The 19,133-nt window shown below is 41.9% G+C and overlaps 1 protein-coding gene across 3 annotated transcripts in view; it reads right to left on the bottom strand.

Moving 5' to 3' along the window:
* The window catches only part of LOC144480545 (cadherin-18), a 680,005-nt gene that overhangs the window by 518,904 nt on the left and 141,968 nt on the right, over window positions 1–19,133 (bottom strand). For all 3 annotated transcript variants that reach the window (XM_078200126.1, XM_078200134.1, XM_078200141.1), the window contains one exon: window positions 5,083–5,232. The gene's annotated coding sequence lies outside the window, so the exon portion shown is untranslated. The remainder of the gene's footprint in view (window positions 1–5,082; window positions 5,233–19,133) is intronic.

Raw genomic sequence — 19,133 nt, 5'->3', positions numbered from 1 at the left:
AGCTGGGGATAGATGGGTGGGTGGTGGGAATGCCCTCTCCTGTCTGTAACTCACTGGCAGGGAACTGGAAAACTCTGCCAATTATTTTTGAATGCATTTGCAATTTCACTGCATTGAGAAAATCATTCCTGCATATCCAATTGTTGATGGGAAATTGTAGAAGACAAATTTGATTTTCAAATTACAATGGAACTGTGGTCGTGTTGGTGATTGCTGCTCTGAATGTCAGTAAACAGGTAATGAAGGTAAAAATTATTTAGTGCCTGGTGCCTGCAGCTCTGTGGAATGTGCACTATAGGGGCAACACAATGTTAGAGAAAGGGATGGAATGTAACATCAAGCTTATGAAGCGATTGTTTGATATAAATTTACATTTGGTGGTTAATGCCTCAATGAAGCAACTCTGCGACTTAATAAAGAAAAGGCTGGAACAAAAGCATTTCAGCACAAACACATTCCCTTCATTTAAAGAAGAATATAGGAATCATTGGAGAGGAACAAAGAACAAAGAAAATTACAGCACAGGAACAGGCCCTTCGGCCCTCCAAGCCTGCACCGACCATGCTGCCCGACTGAACTAAAACCCCTTACCCTTCCGGGGACCATATCCCTCTATTCCCATCCTATTCATGTATTTGTCCAGTCGCCCCTTAAAACTCACTACCGTACCTGCAAGACCAATCCACCCAGCTCACCTTCTAACTTCCCAGTTTATGTCATTTGCGTGAGATGTTAGCCTCCACCTCAAAGCCCTTTTAACTGTCTGCTGAAACCTTCTCAAAACTTTGAACATTTCTATTAGATTCCCTCTTGATTTTTCTGCTTCAATGAATATTTAATTTATGAAATCTCACAAGATAACTCCATCCATCTTAGTCCTAGTTAAGTCCTATTAACCCTTTTCCCTGGCTTCATTATCCTTTCCCTGTTGGCAGGCTAAACCTGTACACAGAATTCCAGCTGTCATAGCGTTGCATAAATTTACCATCAGCTTGCTGTCCTGTTCCAATGTCTCTGGGTGTGAAACACTGAATTTCTTTCACCTCTCATCCTGCTTCTGACAACATGCAGCAATGTTTCTGTCACCCCCAGAAATCCACTTCCATCAGTAACTTCTGACTGTGAGCATTACACCACTCGGAACCCCAGTGGCTGTCATTGCTGACGTCCGACTGGAAGTTAGATGATTGTTTTTTTTTCATTTCTCTGGGAAAAAGCTAATCCTTTAACAAGGATACTTACCTCATGCATAACAGGTCTCTCCAGTTATTACAACAGTTTTGTTTTGTGAATTGTGCTGCATTGGGTTCCCAGAGGTGAAGCAATCAGATTTAATGTGTGACGTTTGGAGGGTTAGCCTTTGGTAACCAGGGTTACTGATCTTCCAACTGAAGCTTGAGTTACAATGACTGATTACTTCACAGCTGCAACACATAGGGGTAAATGTTCTGATCCTGCCCGCCACAGGAATCATCGTGGAGACGTTTTAACCATTAAAAGGTCCACTAGCCTCAGAGAGCAACTTCTACTCCCTGGGTGGGTGGGACCAGAAATCCTACCCATAACTGTCAAAACAACAATGTAGCAAACACTTTGAGATCACAAAGATTCTATAAGCCTTAGCTCCTGTCTCATCTTCCATATTTTTTTTCCACAGTTAACAGAAGATACAACATTGCAATGTCTAGTTATAGGACACTGGAAATATTCAAGTACGAATACCAAAGTAAAAAAACAATGTTTTAGTACTCAACAAGAAACCTTTGCAAGCTGTGAAAAACCTTTAACTCCCCTTTGAAATTTAACAACAGATGTCTATGTATCTCCTAATGCAAATGTCTAAACCTAGCCTATTTACTTGTAAACCACTTGACCAGGAAAGTCTTGTTATAAATGTATGCATCTGGTGCCTTTAGTCTTTTTCCTCAACTCTTCCATGAATCTTTCCTCAGCTTAATGAATCATTTACACACATATGCATACATACACGTACACATGCACACATGCATACAGGCACATGCATGCACACACACACACACAAATACAGCCAGACATCTATGTATGCACGCACGCATATGCATGTACGTATGCACATGCACAAACACACACACACTATAGAATAAAACAAATTTTCTCAAAAATATAAACAAGATTATCATCGATTTTCACACCTGTTTGAGAAATATCATGAAATCAAGTGTTCTTTGGGTGCAAAGGCACTTTAAAAAATGGTTTACAATCTACTCAACTCACTTTTCACAGGTGGAGGAAAAAAAAGACAGGTTTAAAATATGTAGTTTTTGTGATAAACCCATTCTCAGTTCTCACACTGCAACAAATTACCATTTAAATACGTTCAGGAATAGATTTTAATGTAAGGGAATAAAGTAAATCATTCCATTCTGAAATGCTGCCCCATTGCATTGGTTGATGACAAATCTTATGTTTGTGATTAAATAAATAATTTTCAATGGAAATTTGAACCACAAGTTCCCTCTGGAAAATCAATGCAACTTCAAGAGTGACTTGTAGCCAGATTACCATCTGCACCCAAAACAGAAACTCTACCCTATTCTTCTCATGCTTGGCAATAGCTGGTGCGGAACGTCTGGTACAACGGTCAATTGAGACATTGACCTTTGACTTCAGAAACCTGAGTCTGAGAGGTTGGAAAGTCTCTTATAACTACAAGGTTCACAGATCTGGAGTAAAACTATTGCTGCCGAGTCCCAACCCAATCTCAACACGGAAACAATTTTCTGTTGCCCAAGATCGCTCGTAATCTAGTGCTGAATTGCCAATAACATAGAAAGCTCCAGTCTGAAATGCATTTTACAATAGCCTCTCAGCAAGAAATTAAACAGCAGCTGAGAAGGATGGTGGCAAAATTCTTGTGGTCCGCGATGGGTGTGACGGTAAACAGACTTTTAGCAAGTTATTCAGATGAGTCAGAACACCGAATTTACAATGTGCTCCGGTTCGCAATCTTTGATACTTTTCAACACCAAAAAGTGATTCACATGCACATTACGGCAGGAAACTGATGATACGACAGCCATTAGCTGGGAGAAATTATGTATCTGGCCATCCATCTAATCAGCTGACACTCAGCTTAGCGTAAGAGCACAGATAACAATTATTATTACATACTGTGGAAACAATTGGAAATATATCACCATTCCTTCACTGTCACTCCCTCTCTAACAACATTGTGGGTGTGCCTACACCACATGGACTGCAGCTGTTCAAGGCAGCAGCTCACCATCACCTTCTCAAAGGTAACGAGAGATTAGAAATAAACGCTGGTTTAGCCAGCGACGTCCACATTCCAGGAGCATCAAACAGGCGATAGCAAGTTAGTGGTTTATTTAACACTCTGCTTAATTCTCTTTCTGATTAAGTTTGATAATAAAGAAATCAAATGGAATGTTGAATGGACAGTAAGTTCATCATCACCCATTTTGCACCATTCTCTGGAAGAGAATCTGTCCTTGGGAAAATGTTAGGAGCTACTATTAAAAAAGATAAAACAAGGCACTTGAATAAGCTTGAGTTAATCGGGCAGAGTCAACCTGGTTTTCTGAAAGAGAAATCATGTTTAACCAACTTATTGGAGTTCTTTGAGCTGGTCGTATGTGCTGTGGATAAAGGGGAACCAGTGGATGTTCTGTACTTAGATTTACAGAAGGCATTTGGTGCCACATCAAAGGTTATTGCAGAAAATAAAATGTCACGGTGTACGGGGTAACATATTGGCATGGATAGAAGATTGGCTGGCTAACAGGACACAGAAAAGTGGCATGAATGGGTCTTTTTCAGGTTAGCAGAATGTAACAAGTTGCATGCCATACGGATCAGTGCTGGGACCTCAACTGTTTAAAATTTATATAGATGACTGGATAGAGGGGATTTTTAAAATTAATATTATGGATGGGCACTGTTGGCTAGACCAGCATTTATTGCTCATCCCTAGTCGCCTTTGAGAAGGTGATGGTGAGATGCCTTCTTGAACTGCTGCAGTCCCTGAGGTGTAGGTATACCCATAGTGCTGTTAGGGAGGGAGATCCAGGATTTTGATCGAGTGACAGTGAAGAAGGGGTGATATATTTCCAAGTCAGGATGGTGAATGGCTTGGAGGGGAGCCGCCAGGTGCTGGTGTTCCCATGTGTCTGCTTCCCTTATCCTTCTAGACAGTGGAGGTCGTGCGTTTTGAAGGTGCGATCTAAGGATTGAAGTTATGGTAACCAAATTTGCTGATGACGCAAAGATAGGTAGTAAATTAAGTTGTGAAGAAAATATAAGAAGGCTACAAAAAAGATATAGATAGATTAAGTGAGTGGGCAAAGATCTGGCAAATATAGAGTCTAATGTGGGAGAATGGGAAATGGTCCATTTTGGCAGGAAGAATAAAAACGTATGCCATCTAATTTTTGAAAGATTGTAGAGTTCTGAGGTGCAGAGGGACCTGGGTGTCCTAGTGCATGAATCACAAAAGGTTAATATGGAGATACAGCAAGAAATTAGGGAACCTCCAGGTGGTGGCGTTCCCAGGTATTTGTTGCCCTTGTCCTCTGTTTGAAAGTCACTGTTCCATCACTTCGACAATGGGGTAATTTTTTCAGTCCCACCCTCTCTGGGAATGGTCCATTGATCTTGGGTGGGAATCTTTGGAATCTTTGATTTCAGGCTGGGAGTGACTACAAATTCCCGCCCAATGCTGTTTGAGTATGGTCCTCGGAGTTGAATTTGAGATTGTGTTTGGAGCCTAAGAAAAGTGCAGAGAGTGATACTTATATTATTTTAAGGAAGACTGTAGAGTTTTGATGGAATGCACATACAGCTACAAGTTAGTGGCTCATTTAATATTCACTTAATTCTCTTTCTGATTAAGTTTGATAATGAAGAAATCACATGGATTGTTAAATGGACAGTAAGTTCATCATCACCCATTTTGCACCATTCTCTGGAAGAGAATCTGTCCTCAGGAAAATGTTAGAAGCTACTATTAAATAAGTCATAACAAGGTGCTTGGATAAGTGCCCTGAACACCAATCAGAATGATCTTGAAAATACAACACTTACCTCAAGGACAACTCAACTGCATTGGATTTGGAGAAGGATTGACAGCCAATCACAGTCACGGCAAGTTCTCCAGTTCAGCAAGTTCTTTTCATCTAACTTTCTATTACTTTCGAGTCTACTTTGCTGATGAGGTGATTGATGACTCCGTATCTGTAAAGAAAAACAACCTGCGTTAAACATGATGGAATCAATGTGAATCAGTAAGGCACAGACAGAAAGGAGAATACCGCAAGACTTGCAGCAGAGGTAATTTACTATTCAGTATTCTGTTTGTAAATTCTGTGTAATACACAAGAACAAAAAGTTTCACTGTCAGGCACATTTTTAATATGAGTTATTGGAAATTCATCCACAAGAAGCAGTTTTGATTTGCTTGGCAGAGCCATCTTGCAAAACTTGTCAATAATGATTAGAAGTATGAATGATGAGGAGGTTCATACTCTGCATTTTGGAAACCCTTCACAGAATTTGTTTAGGCTTCTAGCTCCCTATTTATTTTTCATTCTACTTAGTGAACAGAAATGTACGCCTTCCAATCTGGACTGCAAGCAAAGGTTAACCCACAGCAGCAGTATGTATGAACAGATAAAATCACAGCAGAAACAGAATTCAACCCTATGTCTTCCTCCACCTTAAAAATATTCAATCACTCCACCTCCACTACCTTCTGAGGCAGAGAGGCCCAAAATCACAAAACCCTCTGACAGAAAAAACGTTCTCCTCATCGCCATTCGACAATAGCAACCCTTAATGTAAGACAGTGCCCCCTGGTTCTAGACTCACCCCAAGAGGAAACTTCCTTTCCACATCCACCTTGCCCAGGCCGTTCAGGATCTTATAGACTTCAATCAAGGCACGCCTCACTCTTCTAAACTCCAGTGGAAACAAGCCCAGTCTGTCCAACCTTCCCGCAACCAGCTCATCCTGGGCACCAATCCAGTAAACCTCCTCTGAACTCGCTCCAATGCATTTACATCCTTCCTTAAAAAAGGAGATTTAAGGGGTCAATTCTTTCATTACACAGCAGTGGGCGGGGGGGAGGGGGTGGGGGCGTGGACGAGGAGGGATATCTATCAAGTGGATCTTCCAGCTTCAGTTTCACTGAGGATGCCTATCTTGCAGCCTCAGTGTGTTCCTGGAGTTTCAGCTTCTTTCTTCAGGCAATCCATCTTTTCTATCAGTGATGTTTGGTTCCGTTTCAATATGGCGGGTTGTGCAGCATCAAGCCCGCCCTGCCACAGAAAATGGCACAAAACACCCAGTTGCATGATCAATTACGCTGGGACAAAATATCTGGCATGGTTTCCATTGTCCTCAACAGCGGGAAACATTCTCCACCCCTGTTTCCATCCCGCTCCCTCCACCATGGGACTTATTCCCAAAAGAGAGAATTCCACCCAGTATTAGAGATGTAGGCTGGAATTTTCCGGTGATTCATGCTGGTGGGATCTTCTGATCCCGTTGCTGATGGTGCACCCTCATCGCGGGTTTCCTGGTGGTGTGGGGTGCAGTCAGTGCGAAATCCCATTACTGCCTCCCGCTACTGGATCACACTGCGGAGAGACCAGGAAATACCCTCTTGCCCATGGTCTAGCCCCAGAAATATAACATCTAATGGCACCTAATGACACCTAAGCCTTTGACATACAAACCTTAATAAAAATACAATCATATTTGCACAAAATATCTAAAGATGATTTGTTACACATAGATTAGTTTTCAAACAATTATGAAACATCTACATAGTAATTATATTGGAAATCATAGAATCCCTAGACGACAGAAGAAGCCATTCGGCCTATCGAGTCTGCACCAACCCTCCAAAAGCGCACCCTACTGAGGCCAAATTCCCGCCCTAACCCCATAACCCTGCAGATTGATCATGGCCAGTCCACCTGAGCTGCACATCTTTGGACTGTGGGAGGAAACTGGAGCATCCGGAGGAAACCCACACAGACACGGAGAGAACGTGCAAACTCCACACAGACAGTGACCCAAGGCTACAAATGCTACAGGACATAGGTTTACTTCTTAACTGTATATTTAATTCAATATTGTGAATCACATTGTACAATTAGATTAATTACATATAGATGAAAATACCATAAATTCATCAAGAAATGCTGTGAACAAGTTAACATTTCAAATTCTTTGTCAGTCATCATCAATGTTAATTGGATAAATCAGGTTGCTATTTTAAAGACTTTTGAATATTTAGTTGAAACAAAAACATTTGGCAACAAGACATGATCAAGCAGGGTATCGATCATCACCTTTCCGGACCACCTTCAGTGTAGTCTCTGGAGGGCTAGCCTATCTCCTGATGTTTTGAAGTATCCACTTAATTAATTGATGCTGCTTTGCTTTAGAAATTAAAGAAATCATGAAATACGCAGATAAATTGAATCAAATAACCATGGCCAAATGTTGAGTTAATAATCATAGATTCCTGAGAGTGCAGAAGGAGGCCATTCGGCCTATCGACCCTGCACTGACCACAATCCCACCCAAACCCCATCCCCGTAACCCCAAATATTTTGCCCTGCTAATCCCCCTGACACTCAGGGGCAATTCAGCATGGCCTGGTGGGATCTTCTGGTCCCGTCACCGATGGTGTATCCTCACCACAGGTTGTCAAATGTTTTTGTATAAACTAAATATTCAAATGTCTTTAAAATAGCAACCTGACTTATCCAGTTTAACAGTGATGATGACTGTCAAACATTTAGGGCCGGCACGGTGGCACAGTGGTTAGCATTACTGCTTCACAGTGCCAGGGACCCGGGTTTGATTCCTGGCTTGGGTCACTGTCTGTACGGAGTCTGCACGTTCTCCCCGTGTCTGCGTGAGTTTCCTCCAGGTGCCCCAGTTTCCTCCCACAGCCCAAAAAGGTGCAGGTTAGGTGCATTGGCCATGCTGAATTGCCCCTCAGTGTCAGGGGACTAGCAGGGTAAATATGTGTTGTTACGGGGATAGGGTTTGGGTGGGATTGTTGAGGATGCAGGCTCGATGGGCCGAATGGCCTCCTTCTGCACTCTCTGGATTCTATGATTATCAACTCAACATTCGGCCATGGTTATTTGATTCAATTTCTCCTCGTATTTCATGATTTTTTAAATTTCTAAAGCAAAGCAGCATCAATTAATTAAATGGACCAGATACTTCAAAACATCAGTTGTCATTTATCTCAAGAGGCTTGGAATACAAAAGCAGGGATGTACTTCTGAGGCTTTATAAAGCACTGGTTAGGCCCCATTTGGAGTACTGTGAGCAATTTTGGGCCCCACACCTCAGGAAGGACATACTGGCACTGGAGTGGGTCCAGCGGAGATTCACACGGATGATCCCAGGAATGGTAGGCCTGACATACGATGAACGTCTGAGGATCGTGGGATTGTATTCATTGGAGTTTAGGAGGTTGAGGGGAGATCTAATAGAAACTTACAAGATAATGAACGGCTTAGATAGGATGGACGTAGGGAAGTTGTTTCCATTAGCAGGGGAGACTAGGACGCGGGGGCACAGCCTTAGAATAAAAGGGAGTCACTTTAGAACAGAGATGAGGAGAAATTTCTTCAGCCAGAGAGTGGTAGGTCTGTGGAATTCATTGCCACAGAGGGCTGTGGAGGCCGAGACGTTAAGCGTCTTCAAGACAGAAATTGATAAATTCTTGATTTCTCGAGGAATTAAGGGCTATGGGGAGAGAGCGGGTAAATGGAGTTGAAATCAACCATGATTGAATGGTGGAGTGGACTCGATGGGCCGAATGGCCTTACTTCCGCTCCTATGTCTTATGGTCTTATGGTCTTATAGGCTAGCCCTCCGGAGACTACACTGAAGGTGGTCCGGAAAGGTGATGATCGATACCCTGCTCGATCATAATTCCAGAAAGATTCCTGTTGTCAGATAATGGAGGAACTGAAAGCTTGCCAACCCGAAGCTTGCAGTCAATACTCTGCCCATTTCATCAAACAATATTTTCAATTTCCAATTTTCAATTCTTAAATCGCTGCATAATTTTGCAGACTTCCAAACGGAAAGTCATAAAAACACTTCATCACATTGGAGTTCTCCTTTGTGCACTGAAATTATAACTACTAACAGGATTCTGAAAGCAAGTTGTTTTTTGTGAAAGAGGAGAGAATTTAAATTTAATTTTGGTTTTCTTTTGGAAAATATTTTTTTCTCTGCACACTATCCAGAACAGTCATCTTACAGTGGGCAAACTGAAAGGAGATGATTGTGACAAGACAGTGACAACACCAACAACCTGCATTCATATAGCATCTTTAATTTAGTCAGCCATTCCAAAGTGCTTCGCAAGAGCATTATCAAATTAAATTTAGCACCTAGAAACATGAGGACAAATTGAAACAGATCACCAAGTATTTGGTCAAAGAGGTATTCGCCCGTGCTGTCAGACTAAAATAACCAACTACCAGCAGTACTGAAACAACGTTTTGTTTAGAAGTATAACCAAAACATGCCATAAATGGACAAAGTACCCTTGGCACACTTATTTTCTTAAACACTGACATATTGTCAGAGGCTTGCGAGGTGTTGAAGTACATTGATTCTTTGTGCTTTTAATACTAAATGATTAAACTTAACACGGGAATCCAGGCTGGATTAATGTTCCTGCCACTGGACTCAGTATCCATTCCCTACTCCACTACTGCACGATGGCTACAGAATGTACATGCTGTGGGATGCACTGCAGCAACTTGCTATGATTACTTAGACAGTTCCTCCCTGTGTTGTGACCTCTACCACAGAGAAGAACAAGAGCAGCAATGTTGTGTGAACACCATCATCTCCATGTTCCCTCCAGATCACACATTGTCCTGACTGTGACAGGTATCATTGCTTTCTCATCATTAATGCATCACTATCCTCAAACTCACGACTGAACACATCATGTGAGAGCATCTTCACCACGAAAACTATAACAACTCAAGCAATAGAACTATTGGCATCTTCTCATGGCAACTGGTGTAGGACCTTGCTCCCTCTTGTCTATTTTCCAAGAATGAGTAAAGTGGCGATTCACTGTGAAACTGACGGGATGATCACCTACAGGGAAACGTAATTGGTCAGGATTGTTGTATGAAGCAAACAACAGTGAATCTGCAGCCTGTTATACACCATGTCTTCTCCATTCAGGAATAGAATCTGGCAAGCATGTAAAATCATCGACTCTCCACTTATCGCTGTGACGAGGACAAATTTCACACCCCGCACTCTAACATCATACTCTCCTTTCTCATTGTCTCATGTTAAGAGTGGAAACTCCAGTTCAATATGATCTGTTATTATTCATTGCTCAGTCATCTCTTAATCCCTGCTCCACCCAAAGATTTACAAATTCTATCCACATTGACTCCATGCTGCAGGGATCACTCTCTTTGACAACAGCTAATATTAGTTGCTTTATCTGTGGCTGCATTTCACACTGAAGCAGTGTATTTCTTTGGCAGTGACTATATCATATTTGTATCTGGTAATAGTTTCACCAGCTGGAATAATCAAAAGTAATTTATGTGAAGGATCTAGCCTGATATCTTTTGAAGTTATTGGCAGGAAGACTGTTTAGAAAGCCACTTCTGCTTCAGTTGTGCCAACATCACAGACTAATATTCATATTCCATATAAAGAGTGCTGGTTAAACCAGGCAGGACCTCCTGAGATGATAGTCCTGATCATTAAAACCATAAATTGAAGCTAATCTAAAGTCGGGTCTTGAAGATATCCACTGATGGGTTGTGATTAAATATCAGCTTGTTCCTTTGTGGGATTGTCCTCGTGAGAAATATTGTTGATTCATTGTCTTGGAAACAAATAGCCTTTGTAGTTTGTGAGGACGGTTACTTCATGTTTTGACATTGCCAGAGGACACCAGATACTCGTTTCTGCCCAATTCCCACCGCTACATTCCATATTTTCTCAAACATGGTTAGTCTATTTTTCTCCTTCCTTTGCTGTAGTGATTCCTCATCCAAACCTTTGACTCAGGATGTGAGTCTGGTTTATTTCTCACTCTGATCCAGACAGTCTGGGGAATACAAGATGCACTGCAGCAACTCACCAAGGCTCCTTCAAAAGCACCTTCCAAACCCATGGCATCTACTATCAAGGTAAAATACTGCAGATGCCGGAATCTGAAACAAAAACAGAAAACGCTGCAAAATCTCAGCAGGTCTGACAGCATCTGTGGAGACAAAGTGTCATCCAGACTCAAAATAGACTCAAAACATTGGTTATATTCTCTCTTCTCAGATGTTGTCAGACCTGCTGAGATTTTCCAGCAATTTCTGCTTTTGTTCCATAACATCTATTGTCTAGAAGGACAAGAGCAGCAGATACCTGGGAACACCAGCACCTGGAAGTTCCCCTGCAAGCTAAACACCATCCTGACTTAGAAATGTATCACCATTGCTTCACTGTCGCTGGGTCAAATTCCTGGAGTTTCCTCCCTAACACTACCGTGGAAGTACCTAGATCACGAAGACTGCAGCGGTTCAAGAAAGCAGCTCATCACCACCTTCTCAATGGTCATTGTTCAAGAAAGGGGCAAAGGATAACTCAGGAAACCACACACCTGTCAGTTTGACATCAATAGTGGGAACAATGATAGACGGGTTAAGATGAATATGCACTTAGGGAAAAATAAGTAAATAGTAGACAGTCAACATGTCTTTGTCAAGGGCAAGCCATGTCTGGCAAATATAATTGAGTTCTTTGATGAGGTGGCACAGGTAATGGATGAGGGGAGTGCCACAGATGTTGTATATTTAGACTTTCAGAAAGCATTTGATATGGTGCCACATGGCAGGTTGGTTCGCAAATTTGAAATGTTTGTTATTGGTGATTCCTTCAGTGCAGTGCTGAAAGAGAGCTGTACGGTCAGGTATGTCATTGCTGGGATCAGCTATTAAACTGAGCTTCTGTCTGTAGTTAATGTGGATGTTTAACATCCCATGGCATATTTAAAAGAAAGCAGAGCATTCTCCCTATGACCTAGCCAGAAAATCTCTGTCAAACAACCCTGCACAACATAATGATAAAAGAAAAATAAATCAGCTCTGATGAAGGGTCATCCAGCCTCGAAACGTTGTCTCTATTCTCTCTCCACAGATGCTGTTAGACCTGCTGAGATTTTCCAGCATTTTCTGTTTCTATGTGTGATGAAATAACAATAACTCAATTGTAGGATCTTGAATGTCACAGAATCATAGAATCCCTACAGTGCAGAGGGAGGCCATTCAGCCCATCGAGTCTGCACCAACCACAATCCAACCTAGGCTCTATCCCCATAATCCCATGCATTTACCCTAGCTATTCCCCTGACACTAAGGGGCAATGTAGCATGGCCAATCCACCTAACCCGCATATCTTTGGGCTGTGGGAGGAAACTGGAGCAGCCAGAGAAAACCCACGCAGACACGGGGAGAATGTGCAGACTCCACACAGTCACCCAAACTGGGAATCAAACCCGGGCCTCTAGCGTTGTGAGGCAGCAGTGCTGACCACTGTGCCACCATGCCGCCCCTAATGTGAACAGAGACTGATGAGTTTATTATGGAACAGTCAACACATTTGTTTTGTGAGCTTGGTGTCAAAGCAAGAAGGATATTTTGTGCAGATTCATAATGAGCAAAATCAAACAAGCTCAATGGCCTGAATGGCCTTTTCAATGTTTTCTTCTGTCCTGATGAGTCATGTAGTGGTGTCCACAGAGGAGGAATGAAAGGTCCAGATACTCAGAACAATGATGAAGAAAGTGTTCTGACTGTGCCCTTTCTCTGACTCTCACAAAGTCTCACATTGTCTTTGCTGCCCTGTTCAAACACACCAATACACTTTCTGCCAAAGTGATCCACTCTGCTACCAAAAGCTAGTGAAGCATATCCAGGCAAAGTCTGAAATGACGGACTGCCTGCGGCTGTGGAGACATTACATGCACAGATAATGATTTTGGAGAACTTTCAATATGTCTAAAAGAGTCATTTTTTTGAAAGATAAAGTAACGCATGTTAATAAGAATGCCATCTCAGTAATTAAACTCAGACCTAGGGATATTGCAGGAGAGTCTAATTGCTCACCACTCAGAATGAAATACTTTTATACGTTGTCGCTGAGCTCTCTCCGGTTCCAACTCCTTAATTAGGCAAAAACAATAAACTGAGAGTCCAATCAAAGCATCAAAAACACTTCTGATTATTTACTTTTCATTTACAAGTGCAGAAACTGTTGGCGCTAATTGACGAATTTAAAACCTCAGAAAGTGCTGCCTTCTCCACTTTTCAATTAGAAGCATAAAGGAGCCATAATTTAGAAAAACACAGAAAGTGTTGCTAAACGAGGTCTGAGTACAGAGCAGTCAAAGCAATGTGCATTCTACAGTGTGTTCACAGTGTCTGAAACTACAGTCTCCATAAGGCAATAGAATATCTGAGTTTACATCTGAAATTGATTTATTTATTGCAAACTTCACAAGTTTTGATGCTTAAAGGGGCCTTCCTTAAAGTATAAAGTGGAAAATACTCGACAATTCCCCTTAATCCCTTCCTGTTGAATGGAATGAGCTCTGACCATCAGTCGATAATATCACAGCTTGTTCCAAAGGCTGCGAATCTTTTAAGCCAGCAGTTGTTTAAGAAAAGCCCCAGCAGGATATACTACAATAGCTAATGAGGGGCAAAAGCTTTTAGTTTGACTAAGGTACAGTGAAACCTTTATACGGGACATTTATTTCTTAAACATAATAAACTGCCCTGAAAATTCAAAGCCTGTGAGTGGACCTAACACTGAGCTCTCTATGTGGAGATTCATTGGGCACCTTGCTCGTCCCTAAACTGTAAAATCTCACCCATGATCAACAGACCTTCCTATTGTCTGCTCCTCGCCCCCTCCGATTCTCATGGTGGGGGGGCGGGGAGGGGGGTGCGGTAAAACTCTGGCCAAATTGTATCAGTTCTTAGGTGTTGCAGACGTGCCTTCTACCAAGTGTGGAACAGTTGCAGACAGAGCATATTTGCCGGAGGTTCATGCTCGATTCTGTGCTGAGTTCACTGGGCAGGTGTTTCTTTATAAGAACATAAGATCTAGGAGCAGGAATAGGCCATCCGCCATTCAATAAGATCATGGCTGATCTTTTCGTGGACTCAGCTCCACTTACCCGCCCACTCACCATAACCTCTTAATTCCTTTACTGTTCAAAAATGTATCTATCCTTGCCTAGAAAACATTCAATGAGGTAGCCTCAATTTGGCAGGGAATTCCACAGATTCACAACCCTTTGTGTGAAAAAGTTCCTCGTCAACTCAGTCCTAAATCTGCTTCCCCTTATTTTGAGGCTATGCCCCCCAGTTCTAGTTTCACCCGCCAGTGGAAACAACTTCCCTGCTTCTATCTTATCTATTCCCTTCATAATCCTATATGTTTCGATAAGATCTCCCCTCATTCTTCTGAATTCCAATGAGTATAGCCCCAGTCTATTCACTCTCTCCTCATAAGCCAACCCTCTCAAATCCGGAATCAAACTAGTGAATCTCCTCTGCACCCCCTCCAGTGCCAGTATATCCTTTCTCATGTAAGGAGACCAAAACTGTACACAGTATTCCAGGTGTGGCCTCACCAGCACCTTATACAGCTGCAACATAACCTTGCAGTTTTTAAACTCCATCCCTCTAGCAATGAAGGACAAAATTCAATTTGCCTTCTTAATTACCTGCTGCACCTGCAAACCAACTCCTTGAGATTCCTGCACAAGGACACCCAGGTCCCTCTGCACAGCAGCTTGCTGCAATTTTTTACCATTTAAATAATAGTCTATTTTGCTGTTATTCCTACCAAAATGGATGACCTCACATTTACCAACATTGTACTCCATCTGCCAGACCCTCGCCCACTCACTTAGATTATCTCTATCCCTTTGCAGACTTTCAGCGTCCTCTGCACACTTTGCTCTTCCACCCCTCTTAGTATCATCTGTGAATTTTGACACACTACACTTGGTCCCCAACTCCAAATCATCTATGTAAATCATAAACAATTGCGGTCCCAACACTGATCCCTGAGGCACACCACTAGTCACTGATTGCCAACCAGAAAAACACCCAGTTACCCCCACTCTTTGCTTTCTGTTAGTTAACCAATCCTCTATCCATGCTAATACATTACCCGTAACACTGTGCACCTTTATCTTATGCAGCAGTCTTTGGTGCGGCAGCTTGTCAAATGCCTTCTGGAAATCCAGATACACCACATCCACAGGTTCCCCATTGTCCACTGCACATGTAATGTTCTCAAAGAATTCCACCAAATTAGTCAAACATGACCTGCCCTTCATGAACCCATGCTGCGTCTTACCAATGGGACAATTTATATTCAGACGTCTCGCTATTTCTTCCTTGGTGATAGAATTAAGCATTTTCCCTACTACAGCAGTTAAGCTAACTGGCCTATAGTTACCTGCTTTTTGTCTACCTCCTTTTTTAAACAGTGGTGTCACATTTGCTGTTTTCCAATCTGCGGGAACCACCCCAGAGTCCAGCGAATTTATTTGGCTCCAGAGAAGTTGGACTCTTAAGGAAAATAAATAAACAGCCAGGCACGGGGATATATAATTTTCACTTACTGAAATGAAAAAACAGACCTGAAGTGGTCAAAAAGGAAGAGCACTGGGAATAATTGGATAGTTCTTTCAAAGAGAGAGCAGACAGATAGAATGGGCAGAATGGCCTCCTGCAGTGCTGTACCTCTGTGATTTGAGTTTGGTGAGTCAGGTTTGATTAGATTGCTGTTGCTGCCTTTGGAACAGAGAACTCCAGAGTGAAGCAAGGATTTCCATCAAGCCTACTGCCACTGCAGAGAAGAGACAATCAGGCTTCCCCAAAGTCTTAGATGCAATTTGCTGGCCAGTGGTGGAAAGGGGGCAGCTAAAGTCTGCAAACTCTACTTGAACTACAGTAACCTGAAGCTTGAAACTGGCTTGAAATGGTTAAGCTTATTTAGTTATAAAGGAAATGTTGTAAGGCATAAATCCTTATTTAGCCAAAGAGTAATGAGATCATCCTACCTCGGACCTTGGGCTGGGGCCAATGATGGAAGGATACAAAATAAGCGAGGGAATTTGAACCAACAAAGAAACCGCAGCATATTTCGGAGAGATAAGGGATCGGGTATGTTACGACATGGAGGTGATGTTTCCATCTGCATAATTTGGAACCACCCAAAGGAAGTTATTCCACCCATAGGAAGTTATTAGTTTAGGTAAATTAAAGCAGGATTGGACACTCTCTATCATGAACAATTAAGAGGTCTTTATTTTAAAATTGGTCTCAACCTTATTAAAACAATTAACAAACTGAATAAACTCCCCAATAGAATGCTGTCCGAATAATACAAGACTCATGAAGGAAACAAAAGCTTAAAAATTCCAGTCATTCTCAAAAGGATACATATACAACCAGGTACTTGTTAGAAGTCTGCAACTCTTTACTGTTCAGGCCTGACATATCTTCTGAGTTGATCTATTTTCCGACTGTGGATAGTAAGTTTTATGAAGACGTACTTTAAACTGCAAGATTTGATATGAGAGGTTCACCACTCCCTCCTTCTGACTAAAGAGGTGGCAAGATTATGCTCAGTTATTTCTCCTTGGTCCGGGTTTAAATACCGAGAATTACCTCACAGTATTCCCGCAATTTGAGTGGCTTGAGGCTGTCAACAACACTCAAATTTGAATTCAATTGGTTCTGTGCCTTTGAATGCTTGCTTTAAACTCATTGGTCCAATTCAAAAGCCTGTTTTGCGATGCTGGAACTCTGGCTGCTAGGCTTTTGTCACAGTGTTGCAAAATTGGCTTCTGCAGCTGGCTTTCTTCAATTTAAAAATGCAAGCACAAAAACACATGCTTTTTAAAGAGACAATGCTACATGATTTCTTTTGGTTTTCTTCGCATTTCTTTTCAATATTTACATTTGTCAAACACCACATTTTTAGCCTTATATGTGCAACTGCATAACAGATAAGGATGGGAGTTTCGTGACCAGCTGCAGCAAAACTCTGAAGACTAACCGTGCAGAAGAGGAAGACCCTACATCTGAAGACGTGGTGATGGCATCCAGAGAGAAGACAGACACCTGGCCAGCATAGCTCTATTTCTCAGTAATATCTCTCATATTCTGTGATCGCTCAGGATTTGCAATGGAAACCAATGGGAGTGCATTTTAAACTGCATAGTTTTGATACAAACGGCATGATTTAAGTTGTACACTGACTAACAACGATAAGTAATGAAGTGAATTACTTATAGATTCTCTTTGTACCGAGCTGATAACCATTACCGGTAAGATACGGAAAACAAAGTTAAATGTATAAATAGAGTGTGAAGACAAGCGATCCTGAAATCTGTCTGAACAATTTCAGGGAACTCTGAAGTCTAGTGAAGTTGGGTGGCACAGCGGTTAGCACAGCTGCCTCACAGCGTCAGGGACCCGGGTTTGATTCCGGCATCAGGTGACTGTCTGTGTAGCGTTTGTATATTCTCCCCGTGTTTGTGTGGGTTTCCTCCAGGAGCTCCGGTTTCCTCCCATAGTCCAAGGATGTCCAGGTTCAGTGGCTTAGCCATCCTAAATTGTCCCTTAATGTCTGAAGATGTGTAGGTTAAGTGGATTGGCCATAGCAAATGTGTGTGAGATTACAGGGGTACAATTGGGGAGAGAGCCTGGATAAGATACTCTGTCGGAGGGTCAGTACAGACTTGATGGGCTGAATGGCCTCTTCTGCACTGTAGGGATTCCATGGTTCTATCATCCTAAAATAATAAAATAAAAATACTGTCACAAATATCTTATTCTAAAACATAAAGTGAACTGCAACTTTAAAAGAAATTAATGTGAAGAGTGAATGGAAAATCCTATTATGTTTAAAGGGAAATAATAATTATACATTTCACTTCTTTGTTCCAGCTTATGAAAGAATTTGGTTTGCCTCCAGTGCAGATGAAAGAAGTTAGGCAAGAGATAGCAAAGACATGATTACAATATATATATAAATTATCATTAGAAAAAGGAATAAGACCAACGGTCTGGCAGACAGTAATGGATTTACTGTATTTAAAAAGGAAGATAGAACAAGCCCAGGGAACCATTCAGCAATTAACTTAACATCAGTGGTTGCAAAGATAATGGAATTCGTAATCAAAGATATAATGGAAAAAGCATCTAGAAATGGAAAATATAATGAAGAAAAATCAGCACAGATTCCAAATGGGAAAGTCATGCTCCAATCGTCTTTCCTTATTGAATTCTTTAAAGTAGCAACGTAAAGGGTAAATAAAGGTAATACATTAGATGTAATACATTAGAGGCGGAATTCTCCCACCCGTCAGTCCTGTGGCAGTGTGGCATTAGCATCGGTATATTTAAGGAGATAAAAGCTTTCCTTTGGTATTTAAGGGGAAGCTGGAAGGAGGATAAACTAATGGCTTCATAGAATCCATACAGTGCAGAAGGAGGCCATTCGGCCCATCAAGTCTGCACCGACCACAATCCCATCCAGGCCCTATTCCCGTAACCGCACATATTTACCCTGCTAATCCTTTGACAGTAGGATCAATTTAGCATGGCCAATCAACTTAACCTGTACATTTTTGGACTGTCGGAGAAACCGGAGCACCCTATCCGTTCCTCCACCTCCCTGTCACTATTGGGCGGCCTATAGAAAACTCCACACAGACAGTGATCCGAGGCCAGAATTGAACCTGGGTCCCTGGCGTTGCACTGTGCCGCCCACGGCTTGTGTGGAGCATAAACCCTGGAACAGAGCCACTGGGCCAAATGGCCTGTTTCTGTGTTGTTAATACCCTGCAATAACTTTCATCAACCTTTGGTATGAATGCATTCTCCTGCCACCAGAGATTGGCATTATAATGGGACCAGATATTCGCCATAATTTCCTTTACTTTCTCAACAGTTCCACATTCCAAGTTCTGGACAAATGTGAGGTAATACATTTTGGAAAGTCTAATAGAGATGGGAAATATA

The sequence above is a fragment of the Mustelus asterias genome, chromosome 2, assembly GCF_964213995.1.
Source record: "Mustelus asterias chromosome 2, sMusAst1.hap1.1, whole genome shotgun sequence".
Taxonomy (NCBI): domain Eukaryota; kingdom Metazoa; phylum Chordata; class Chondrichthyes; order Carcharhiniformes; family Triakidae; genus Mustelus; species Mustelus asterias.
Note: the sequence above shows the minus strand (reverse complement) of the source record. Positions and strands in the feature narration are given on the sequence as shown.